We start from the raw sequence: 9872 nt of genomic DNA, 5'->3' as shown, positions 1-9872 counted from the left end.
AGGGTGTATAAAAGACACATTGTAAGAAAAAAGCATGTGGGATGGGAAATATTGTTGAGGCCATCTATAGACAATGACTTGGGAAGATACAACGTATCATGCTATGTGATTTTTTTTTCAAATCCCTTATTTTTAAAAAATTATGTCCTGTTCTTACCCTACAAGTTCTGTTCTTTCCTCTCTTGTTTTTTTTTTTTTTGAACATTTTAAAGCATACTCAAAGTCCCTTTTGCATTGTGTCCTAGATTGTGGAAAGACCCCATCAAGCTTTTCCATGGCTGCATTTGCTGGGGGTTCAATGGGATTCACTGATACCACATAAATATTTAGTTTAAATTCTTGGCACAGGGCTTCTAGGTCATGAGGTTATTGTGAGAATTTGAGGCTGCATAGGCAGCATAAGATAAGGATCTTTATTTCTCTTAGCTAACTCTTCTGACATTCATGGCCAAGGGTGGGAGTCTGGCCCATGCTCTTAGACACCCAACTACAGTTTACTCCATGCACAAGAGAGCTAAAGACTTGACCACCATCATTTCCAGGTGTTGAAATCCATACTCCAAGGTGCTGGGATTGCTCATAAGACATACATAGCACTCACCTCTGTGGATTCTCTTTTTAACACCTGGAAATTCCTATTTCTTACTTACAAGCTCAGATATAATACTCAAAAAAAGTTTTTAGTGTCTAGAAATTTTAAGTGTTAGGAATGGGAAGAGAATTTCCCATGTTTTCTTGGTCCTCATCTTGATCGAAAGTCAACTATGTTTCTCAATATAAAGCTTTAGATTGCTCAAAGCTTGCATTTAATGAACAAATAAGCTCTTCTTTATGGATCCCCTAATCTCATTGTAGGATAAAATAAGAGAATGAGGTTTTTGTGCAAAGGAATAAAGAAGGTATGGGTGTGTATTTGGGGAAACCTGTAAGGGAATGGACAAGTTCGTAGACTGCTAGATTCAGATCACAGATGTCAAGGACCCATTCTTTTTTTTTTTTTTTTTTTTTTTTTTTTTTTTACTATTGAAGTATAGTTGATTTACAATATTGTGTTAGTTTCAGGTGTATAGCAAAGTGATTGAAAAGTTATTCCAATGTGAGTCTGCTGCCTGGAAGGTACCCAGTGAGAGTCCGGAAGATTCTAGTGATAGTCACTATTTAGTGACCTTCCTATGCCCATCAACTGACCATCCAGTCTTCAGATGGGTAGGAACTCTAAAGTATGTATTCTCAGAAGCCTTAACTACCAGCTTTCTAACTGAGAAGTGAGGAATAACAACACCCTGCCCTGCTATGATTCTATCTAGGCCACAATGTTGTCAACCCTAGGAGAATGCTTCAGGAAACTGAAGTGAACATTCTGAAAAACCACTAAGGTTCGGAAAATATCTCTCTTAACTTTTTTCTTCATGGAAGAACAGAGCATAACAGAGCGTCAAAAACTAAGGCACCTGGAGGTTTCCCCCATGTATGTCACAAGTGCAGAGATTTTAGGCACAGGTGAGTTGAGGTAGTGAGAATCCTAAGGAAACTCAACCTAATCTAACAGAGCCAGCTGTCACAGGGGAAAATGAGATTTTAATAAAGCTAGTTTTCAATGCATTTTTCTCCCATCTTCCCATCCTCTTGCATCTTACTCAAAAGGAATTATTTTCGGACTTCTATCTGAAATTGTCTTTTCAAAAGAAGACTTGTGAGGATTCATATTTATACAATTGCTCTTATATAAACTAGATAATAATGATAATTCTGATTCTCCAACCATTACCCATTTCTCAAGGTCCAGCCCGTTCTAACATCTCTTTTCCTCTGACTTCCAGTTTATTGTCTGTTTCACTCCCTGGTCATCTCACACATGCCTCAGGATTTTTCTTGTCATTGTCTCAAGTCCTGATTTATTGCTAATATTCTTTGTAAACTTTTAGTATGTTGAGTTTTTGTCTCTCTAACCAGATTATAGGAGTGCCTCACTTTACACAAACCACATAGTTATGAAAAACTGGACAAAAAATGAGTTTTTGCTAACTTATTATTTGATCTCATCATTTAAATTTTGATATGAGTTTGTCAGTTGTGAAATTAAATATGCAGTAGGAGCTTAACAAAACACTTGGTCTATTAACTTGACTTGAAATTGGGACCCTGTCCTAATTTATATTTTTATAAATCCAGAATTTTCCCTTGCATTCTCCTTTGACAACTTGGAGAAGATCCATCAGTGATCCATCAATCAAATCCCTCTGAATTGCACCATCCCCATTCTTGCTTATTCTCTGCTAAACCCACTTGGTGAAACTCCAAATGGAGTAAGCCAACTTTCTGCCTCCAGCGCTCCTGTACCTGAAATATGAAACTCCTCTAAGAGTAATTAATTGTACAGCTCTGTAGATTTCACTGTCACCAATCTCTTCAAATCCCTAGTGCTGCCACCACCCCCAGAACTCACAGTCTCTCACTTAGCTTGAAAATACACACACACACACATATACATATATATGTATATATACACATACATATGTATATGTGTGTCATAAAATAGGAACAACCTCAACAAAATTGCTGCTCTATTTAACCCCGCCCACATCCTTCCCTCAACAAAATTACATAATTGAGATGTGACTTTGGGTGTCCCTCTGACCATCAGAGACTTAAGTAATGTGACCCAAGCCCTGAAACTTCAATTTCTCCCCTTTTTTGAGTCTAGAGACCATCCTTAAGGAATACGTAAATACAACATTTAATTGCTTTTGCTTTATCTATTCCTTTTGCACTCTGTGTTTTGTCTCTAAGGAGTCCCTGACAGCCAGGATGCTCACCTTGGTCCCTTCACTATTTACCACAGTAAATCCCATTATAATAGTGGTTTTGTTAATTTCATAGTTTCGCTGAAGAGGGGTTATGGGGAAGTATCACACTCTGTCTTTTACCAATACAATGATCTTATACCCTACCTTCTATCTCAGAGCCATCCAAAGCCCCATGCTCTTGGCCCATGACCTTCAATGCCATAGGTCAATGAAGTGTAGCCCCATTTCCTAATGTTTCTCTCTTAAGGTAAGTCTGGTTAGTCTGCCCAGTCTTCACCTCTTTGAGATTCTAGAAAATAAAATTTTCAACATTTCATTGTACTCATCTTTTTGGAAACTTTCTTCCATTTTCAGTGCAAAGGCTGTTTTTAACTTTTTCCATTAATTGAAGGCTTGTTTCACCACCCATTCTTGGAGTTCTATTTCTATCTTCCTCAAAGCCTTGCTTTGCCTATTATCTTTTCCCTTTCCTTTCTTGAGACTCTTTCCGCAGCCTACAAACAGTCCAAGTTTATTTCTTCTTAAAAGAAACAAACAGTATTAAACTAAAAATCTGTATAGCAATCAACAGAATGAAGAGACAACCTACAAATGGAAAAAAAGTTGCAAACCATACATCTGGTAAGAAGCTAGTATCCAAAATATACAAGGAACTTAAACAGCTCAATAGCAAGAAAACAAATAACTCAATCAAAAATGAGCAAAAGTCCTAAATAGGCATTTCTCTAAAGACCCACAAGTGGCCAACAGATACATGAAAAAGTGCTCAATCACGCTAATCATCAGGGAAATGCAAATCAAAGCCACAATGAGATATTGCCTAACACCTATTAGAATGGCTATTATCAAAAAGACAAAAGCTAACAAGTGCTGGTTAGGATATGGAGAAAAGGGAACCCTTGTGCACTATTGGTTGATTGCAGATTGGTATAGCCATTATGGAAAACAGTATGGAGATTCCTCAAAAAATTAAAAATACAACTACCATATGGTTCAGCAATCCCACTTCTGGATATATACCCAAAGGAAATTAAATCAGGATCTCAAAGAGATATGCACTCCCATGTTCATTACAGCATTTTTCACAATAGCCAACCCAAGTGTCTGTTAACAGAGAAATGGATAAAGAAGATGTTACACACACACACACACACACACACACACACACACACACACACACACACACACACACACACAGGAATGCTAGTCAGCCATGAGAAAGAAGGAAATCCTGCCTTTTGAAATAACATGGATAAACCTGGAGGACATTATGCTAAATGAAATAAGCCAGACAGAGAAAAAAGACTGTGTGATCTCATGTATCTGTGGAGTCAGAGAGAGAGGGAGAGAACTCACAGGGAGGAGAATGGTGGTTTCCAGGGGCTGCGTGGGGGATGGGAAAATGGTGGTCAAAGGGTATACAGTTGCAGTTCTATAGGTTGTAAAAGTCTAGAGACTTTTACATGATAATTCTACTTAATAATATGGTGTTGAACACGGGGAATATGCTTAGAGAGTAGATTTCAGGTGCACTTGTCACACAGAAAAAAATGTTAACTGTGAGGAGATATGTTAAATAGTTTGACTGTGGTAATCTCACTAGGTGTGTGTATATCAGATCATCATGTTATATACCTTAAATATATGCAACTTTTTATTAAATATATATAAATTATGAAAAAAAGAAACAAACACTTTTCCGGTAGGCGGCCTGAGGTGACCTCTAAAAATGGTTCGCTATTCACTTGACCCAGAAAACCCCACAAAATCATGCAAATCAAGAGGTTCAAATCTTCGTGTTCACTTTAAGAACACTCGTGAAACTGCCCAGGCCATTAAGGGTATGCATATCCGAAAAGCCACCAAGTATCTGAAGGACGTCACTTTACAGAAGCAATGTGTGCCGTTCCGTCGTTACAATGGTGGAGTTGGTAGGTGTGCCCAGGCAAAACAGTGGGGCTGGACACAGGGTCGATGGCCCAAAAAGAGTGCTGAGTTTTTACTGCACATGTTCAAAAATGCAGAAAGTAATGCAGAACTTAAGGGCTTAGATGTAGATTCACTGGTCATTGAGCACATCCAGGTGAACAAAGCTCCCAAGATGCGGCGCAGGACTTACAGAGCTCATGGTCGGATCAACCCTTACATGAGCTCTCCCTGCCACATTGAGATGATCCTTACTGAAAAAGAGCAGATTGTTCCTAAACCAGAAGAGGAGGTTGCACAGAAGAAAAAGATATCCCAGAAGAAACTGAAGAAACAAAAACTCATGGCCTGGGAATAAATTCAGCAAAAAATAAATGCAAATAAAAGTTAAAAAAAAAAGAAACAAACAAAATAAAAATTATCATCTATTATACTTCCCTTCAAGTTATTATCCTATATTATTTTCTCTCCCTCATGGTCAGGCAACAGGATTTTCTACATTGGTTTCTCCAGTTCCTCTGCTCCTACCCACTCCCTGACCCACTGCTTCACGGCTTCTGCCCAAACATGCGACTGAAACTGCTCTTACTACATCACCAATGTCTTCCTTTGGCTAAGTAATGGCTAACAACGGTTAGGATTAACTGAAGGCTCACTAAGTACATGCTAATATATCCACAATCTCATTTGTCCTCCCAACAGTCATACAAAATAGTAAGATTATTCCCATTTTATAGATGAGGAAACAAGCCTTGGAGAGATAAGGTAAAGTGTCACATAACTATAAATTGCTGAGCAGGGACTCAAACCAAACTTTTTGACTCCAGTACCAGTGACTGTATCTCTAGGTCATATACATTCTCTCCTGCAAAATTTCACCCTGTTACCACACCCACCTTTGTACAACTCCACTGTCCTGGTTTGCATGAGTCTACTGCTTCCTACTCATTACAGCTTCTCAGCCTCCTTTCCAGGCTTTTCTTTTTTTGACCCATGCCCTAAACTTTAGAGCTTGCTGGAGTTCTGTTCTTGGCCCTCTTGTAATTTCACACCACATAGTCTCCTTGGGAAGGTTCATTTATTCTTTGAACTCCTCTTATGGTTGTTTGCTGTTAATAACCAACTGCATATCTCCAGCCAGATCACTCTCCTGTTCTCCAGATCTGAATATCTAAATGTCTCCTGGACATAACTTGGACACACAAATTCAGTATTTTTAAAGTGAATCTACCTGTCTGCCACTGCTTCCATCTCCCCCTGAAAAACTATGTTCTTTCTTCTGAGTGAAGGACACTCTCATCTACCTTGCTGACCAACCAAATCACCCTTAATGTTCCTCTCCTAAATTCTCACATGCAATCAATCACCAAATCAATTCTACCACCTAAATCACTCTCCTTTACAGTCATTTCCCAAGTTCAATTCTACATGATCACAGCAGTCTTGTTTATCTCCTAGTCACCTTAATCCATTCTTTAGGCTTCAAGCTACAGGTTAGTTCAAATATGCTTTATTTGGCTCTCATTATCTTTAGACCAGCAGCTACTTAGGGCTTGACTATTGTTCCAAGTGTTTCGTTCTGCTGCCCAAGCTAAAGGAGAAATGGCCACACTTGAATCTATTTTAGCCAGAGAGATCATTCTAAAATCCAAAGGTTATCAAGCTCTCCCTTGATTAAAATTCTTCAGTGGCTCCCTAATGCTCTCAGAAGACAACCCAAACTTATCATGATATTAGTCAACTAATGCCACAATGATACTGTACAACAAACTATCCCCCAAATCAGAGGCTTACAATAACAGTCCTTTATTTTCATGCACACAAGTCTGTAGGTTGGCTACAACTAAGCTGAGCTAGAATAGAATTCAGGCTCCTGAGCTCCAGGATGCAAGCTATAGGAGGTATGTTAGGTTCAGTGCTCTACATAGCATAAAGGATCTTCCCAATAAAGATCCTGCCTTGTCATTCAAGTTCCCAGCACAGAACCTAGTTTATAGTATATGCTCACTAAATGTTTGTTGAATGACTGAATGAAGCCAGATTAGGTTCATTTTGGGGAATCCAAGAAGTTAACTTCTGTGTCTGCAGACTCCTCATTATGCATGTCATTTTCTCCTTTATAATGTGTCTTGTTTAGAAATCTGATTCCTTTTTGATCACTTCCTTCTGCTCACTACTAAAACTCACTCTTACAAAGGCCATGCACTCAGTAATGTACACAAAATAAAAATTAAAAATAAAAATAAATTTTAAAAAATGAACTCTTCTAGATTTATTTGGCATCTGAGCTCTCATTGAGGAATCTATAGCAGGACTTTGACCTCTGCTAAAGGAATTTAAATCACCTAGTAAAAGATAAAGAAACAATTAACACTAAATAAATAGCAAATTATATTCTCCTTGAGGTAAGGTATATTCAAAAACCAGATTCAACTCCTGTTAGTTTATCATACAGATGTCAGCTCAACCCCTTATAACCATGTTACAAAAAGTTTCACTCAATTAGGTGCTTTATTTTAAGCCCTCCAGGATGGAAGCTTTCTTTGAATGCACTATGGATAAAGACAGCTGCCACAGACAATGACCTTCCCATAACACACCAACGTTCATGCCAGCCTCCCCCATGATTAATCCTTCAGCCTGTGGTGTACACATGGCTTCTTCTAGTCAGATCCGAGATGCCCCTAGAAATAGGTCATCTGAAATAAACATCAGCTTCACTTCAAAAAGATTCTATGCCTATGTGGTCATAACCCAAAAAAAGAGTCCTTTAGGGAAACAGGACAAGTAAACAGCAGAGCCCAGGCATCCCCTGTATCCTGTTCCTTCTTTCTCAGCGCAGCTTCATCTTTGACCTCTCTAAAATCAACAGTTCTCTGCCCTTTGAATTGAATTTGGGCAACATCTTTCCCTCCTTTTCTTATTTCCATTGCTTTAGTCCCACAACATAATACTCATCTGCAAGAACATTACTTAAGTCATGTAAGCAGCAGACTTGTTCCAACTTCCTGACAAAATTATAAAACAGCAAACACAACCAGGATGCATCTCTAAGCCAGATTATTGGGAGAGGGAGTTGGAAGGTAATGCTCGGGGGCAGAGGAAACTGATATTTATTGAACAGTTTCCATGCATCACTGTTCTATTGTTTTACACACAGGATGTAGTTTAACCCTCATAACACTTATTTGAGATATCTGTTATTATCTCTCTTTGTAAATAGGATAGCCAAAACTCAGAGAGGTTGATTAACTGGCCCTTGAGTCTCATAAATAATCAGCAGAGATAGAATTAGAACCCAAATCTGACCAAGTCTTCAAAATCCATGTACCCAGCGCCTGCTACATGTCTACTTGATGGAGTCTGCTTAATGAGAGAATGAAAGATACATTTCCAGAATTGTATGATAAACAAGGAACTGTTTTGGCGAACCAATCAACAATTTTCCAATTAACAAGTATGTGCTTAAAGCTTCATAAGTGGCAAGCTCAGTGGTAGGCACTACAGGAGAGACACAGAAGCAGGTGATAGGCTTTCTGACCTCCAGTGGCTTACAACCCGAGAGAGGAGAAAAGGATCTTACAGCTAGAAAATGAACAAATGCTGAATTGTATAGTACAAATCAGAGATAAAGACTTGCCAGTGTGGGCTGAATAAAGAATGGATAAATCAGTGCTCTACTTACAAGAAGCTAGATTTAAGCAAAAGAATTTATTTAACATGAAAAAAAATATGAAAAGGAATATATATATATATATGTATGTATGTATAACTGAATCACTATGCTGTACACCAAAAATTAACACAACATTGTAAACTGGTTATACTTCAATTTAAAAAAGAATTCATTTAACAGCTAATGGGCAAAACCACAATGGGATATCACTTTATACTCACTAGAATCACTAGAATGGGTATGATAAAAAAGACAGATAATAACAAAGATTATTCAGCAAAGATGTGAAGAAACTGAAACCTTCACACATTGCAAAATGGTGCAGCTACTCTAGAAAACAGTTTAACAGTTCCTGAAAAGGTTAATCATAATTACCATGGTTACCATACCAGCAATTCCAGTCCCAAGCATATACCCAAGAGAAATGAAGATATAACATCTACATAAAAATTTGCACATGAATGCTCATAAAGTCATTATTCATAACAGCTAGAAAGTAGAAACAACCCAAATATCCATCAGTAGATGAGTAAGTAAATAAAATATGGGATATCTAAACAATGGAATATTATTCAACAATAAAAAGGAATGAATTATCTATACATGCTACAACATGGATGAATCTTGAAGATGGAATGCTAAGTGAAAAAAGCCAATCCCAAGAAATCACATGTTGTATGATTGCATTTATATGAAATGCCCAGGATAGGGAAGTCTAGACACAAAACAGATAAGTGGTTGTCTACATCTGGAAGTAGGGGGAGGAATGGAATGTGACAGATAATGGGTATGAGGTTTATTTTTTGAGGACAAAAATGCCCTAAAATTAGATTGTGGTGATCACTGTACAGTCCTGTGAATTTGTTTTAAAACATTGAGTTGTACATTTTATTTTTTTTGAATGCTTAAAAAGATATTTTTAATTTCAACATCATTGTACTTTTTCATAGTAATTATGAAAATGTTGATCAAAATTTTGGATCCAAATGGAATATGATTCAATATGGAAATTTTGATCAAAGGCAAATATAATTTTCTTGAGTTGTACATTTTAAATGGGCGAATTGTATGGCATGTGAATTACATCTCAATAAAACTGTTTAAAAAAACTAGTGGGTAGTTTACAGAATCTCTGGGAGGCTGGAGAACTAGACTCAGAGGTTGCGCAAGCAGGAAAAAATGCTCCAGATTATTCAGGCAACTGTAATGGTAAAGACGTCACAGCCATTGCTGCTGGACACAGGCTGTATTGCTTGCCCAGAGGACATGACCATCACAGAATTAAGCTACAGGGACCACAGCCGTTCCTGCCTCTGGCAGCCAGGTCATCTGATAATGCTGCAGCCCCCACTGGCCACCAGAATGGATTCTGCATGGTCCCTGCTTCCCTCTCTGACTAACTTGGGGTTGAGAGCATTTCACTGGGAGAGTCTAGGTCACATGGCCACACTGCAGCTGCAATG

General features: G+C 38.1%; 1 pseudogene; it reads left to right on the top strand.

The window, feature by feature from the left end:
• Positions 1-4507: 4507 nt before the first annotated feature.
• LOC102534985 (large ribosomal subunit protein uL22 pseudogene) lies at positions 4508-5124 on the top strand (annotated as a pseudogene).
• The last annotated feature ends 4748 nt before the right edge of the window (positions 5125-9872 follow it).

Source organism: Vicugna pacos, chromosome 22, assembly GCF_048564905.1.
Source record: "Vicugna pacos chromosome 22, VicPac4, whole genome shotgun sequence".
NCBI classification, from domain to species: Eukaryota; Metazoa; Chordata; class Mammalia; order Artiodactyla; family Camelidae; genus Vicugna; species Vicugna pacos.
Note: the sequence above shows the minus strand (reverse complement) of the source record. Positions and strands in the feature narration are given on the sequence as shown.